Here is a 3,455-nt window from a genome sequence, read left to right on the forward strand (position 1 = left end):
CTCACTTTACAGAAAGTATCTGAGACCAGATTTGAACTTGATTCCAAGAATAATGCTCTATTCCCTATACTCAATCAATCAACCAACATTTAATTAAGTACGTATTATGTGCCAGGCACTGTGCTAAGTGCTGTGGATACAAAAAGAGACAAAAGACAATCCCTGCCCTCAAGCAGCTTACAATCTAATGGTGGAGACAACATGAAAACAAATATATAAAAAGCAAACTATACAGGATAGATAGAAAATAATTAATGGAAGGAAGGCACTAGAATTAAGAAAGGTTGGGGAAAACTTCCTGTAGAAGGTAAAATTTTAGTTTGGACTTAAAGACATCCAGGGAGGTCAGTAGTCAGAGTGGAGAAGGGAAGGGAGAGTGTTCTAAGCATGGGGGACATCCAGAGAAAATACCCAGAGCCAAGAGATGGAGTGTCTTTTTAATGGAACAGCCAGGAAGTCAGTGTCACTGGATCAAAGAGTGTGTGTTGGGGGGTAAAGTGTAAGGAACCTGGAAAGACAGGAGGGGGTCAAAGACAGCATTTTGTATTTTATCCTAGAGGTAATCGGAAGCCACTAGAGTATATTGATGTGTGTGTGTGTGTGTGTGTGTGTGTGTGTGTGTGTGTGACATGATCAGACCTATGCTTTAGGAATCACTTTCATAGCTGAATGGAGGATGGAGTGAAGTGGACAGAGACCTGAGGCAAGCAAACCCACCAACAGGCTAGTTCAATAATCCAGGTATGAGGTGATGAGTGTCTGCACTAGAGTGATGGCGGTGTCAGAGGAGAGAAGGGAGCTTGTTTGAGAGATATTGCCAAGGTGAAATTGACAGGCCTTGGGGACAGCTTGGATATGGTGGGAGTGGGGGATGGGGAGGAGGTGAGAGATAGTGAGGAATCCAGGATGATTCCTAGGTTATGAACCTGAGGGACTGGGGGGATGGTTTTTCCCTCTACTGTAATAGGGAAAGTAGGAGGAGCCTAGTGGGGGTTTAGGGAGAAAGATAAGTTCTGTTTTGGACCTATTGAGTTTCAGATGTCTACTGGACATCCAGTTCAAGATGTCTGAAAAGCAGTTGGAGATGGGATATTGGACCTCAGCAGAGAGTCTGGGGCAGGATAAGTAGATTTCAGAATTATTAGTTTGAGTAATCATTACTCAAAATTAACAAATAATCATCATTATCAATCATAGAAATGGTTATTAAATCCATGGAAGCTGATGAGATCATCAAGTTAAGTAGTATAGAAAGACAAGAGGGCCCAGGACAGAGCACTGAGTTAGAAGTTGTGTTCTGGAGAACAATCCAGCAAAGGAAACTGAGAAGGAGTAGTCAGAGAGTTAGGAGGAGGGCTGCTTGACTTTATTTATTGGGGAGTGATAGAGATTAAAAAAAAAAAGGAGGCTAAGGAGGAGGAGGAGGAAGAAGAAGAGGAGAAGGAGAAGGAGGAGGAGGAAGAATCAATAAGGCATTAAACATACACAGAAGAAAACCAAAGAAACTAGTATAAACATGGTGATTTTGTTTTTACCTTGTTACATTTAAAATATATTTTCGTAAAAGTGAAGCACCCTCCTCTGACCTGTGAGTTCTCGTCTAGGGCCACAATTCCAGGAATTGCCTAGGCTATTCATACTCACTTCTTTCTCAGCTCCCCTCCTGACTCTCTGGATTTTTATCCTTCCCTCCCCTTCCTCCTTTCTGGTTCTTTTATGTGTTGTCTATCCCCATTAGAAACCCAGGAACTGGGGCAGCTAGGTGGCACAGTGGAAAGAGCACTGGCCCTGGAGTCAGGAAGACCTGAGTTTAAATCCAGCCTCGGACACTTGACACTTACTAACTGTGTGACCTTGGGGAAGTCACTTAACCTCATTGCCTAGCAAAAAACAAACAAAAAAAGAAACCCAGGAACTATATGAACACAATTCCAAAACACTCTTCACACAAATAAAGTCAGATCTAAATAATTGGAAAAACATCAGGAACTTTGGAGATCATCTAGTCTAAAAACTTCTGTTTTACTGATGAACTTGTGATCTCCCGCAGAACTTCATTTCAGAAGTGAATAGTTTGAACTGCTTTACCTCTCCAGGTCTCTTCCTACCACATAATATTTATTCATTCACTCAACCTGTATTTATTCATCAACTACTGTTTGCCAAACAACTGTGCCAGGCCTTGAGCATAACAAAGACAAAAAGGAAGCAATTCTGGCCTTTAAAGAGAAAAAAAAAAAACAAAAATGCTCCCACAGAAAACTAAATACAAAATACATGATAAAGAGATACAAAGTAATTTCAGGGGACACAACAACCGGTGGGAGGAGGGAATCTGAGAGACCTGCGGTATGAGGTCGCCCTAGAGTTAAACTTTGGAAAAAGAGAGGGATTCTTAGAGGTAGAAGTGAGGGTGGGAATCCATTCTAGGCGTAGGAAACAACAGCCTGTGCAGAGAAAGGCACAGAGACCGACATTTTCGGGGTCAGCAAGTTAGCAAATAGACGCGTTTGCCTGGAAAATACAGTGCTGGAGCAAGAATGATATGCCAACGTTAAGAATTAAGCCAATGTAATTTTCCACTAGAGAGGGCCCTTCGGAGGACTAGGAGTGAGGTGTGTGTTCATTTTACTGCGTGTGACTGTGTCAGTGAGAGAGACAGACAGAAACAGAGACAAAGCAACAGAGAGACAGAGATTGTGTGTGTGTGTGTGAGAGAAGAGACTGTTTATATGTGTGAGAGAGATACACACAGAGACTTCATGTGTGTGTATATGTGTGAGTGCTCGCTTTCGACAGCCAGAGACAGAGAGGGAGAGATAGACAGACTCTGTGCGTGTGTGCGAGTGGGACAGTCAGAGAAATAGAAACAAAGAAAGAGACTCAGAGAGACAGCGAAGCGGAGACAGAGATAGACTCTATGTATCTGTTGGTATGCATGTGAGTGTGACAGAGAATCAGATACAGAGACAGACTGTGAGTGTGCACGTGCGTGTGACAGCCAGAGATACAGACAGTGACACAGAAACTGAGAAACAGTGACAGACACACTCTGTGTGAGTGCGTGTGACAGAGAGACAGTCAGACAAAGAGAGAGATGGAGAGAGCCAGAGATGGAGAGGCAGAACCGAGAGACACAGACTCTGCATGTACTCGAGTGTGCGTGTGAGGGCCAGAGAGAGAGACAGAGGCAGAAACAGAGAAACGGGGACAGTGTGTGCGCGCGTGCGTGTGAGAGCCAGAGAAAGAGACAGAGACAAAGAGACAGAGACGGAGACTGACAGACACGCAGAGACAGACACCGACGCGTGTGCTTGCGCGTGCGCACGGGGCGGGGGCGGGGGCCGGGGCGGGAGGGGGGTCAGGTCCCCGAATACGCTCCCGCCTCCGCCACCTGACCGCGGCAGGTCACCGGGCGGGGCGGGGCGGGGCCACGCGACTCTTGACGGGGCCCT

The sequence above is a fragment of the Vombatus ursinus genome, unplaced genomic scaffold, assembly GCF_900497805.2.
Source record: "Vombatus ursinus unplaced genomic scaffold, bare-nosed wombat genome assembly UNPS02014793.1, whole genome shotgun sequence".
Taxonomy (NCBI): Eukaryota; Metazoa; Chordata; class Mammalia; order Diprotodontia; family Vombatidae; genus Vombatus; species Vombatus ursinus.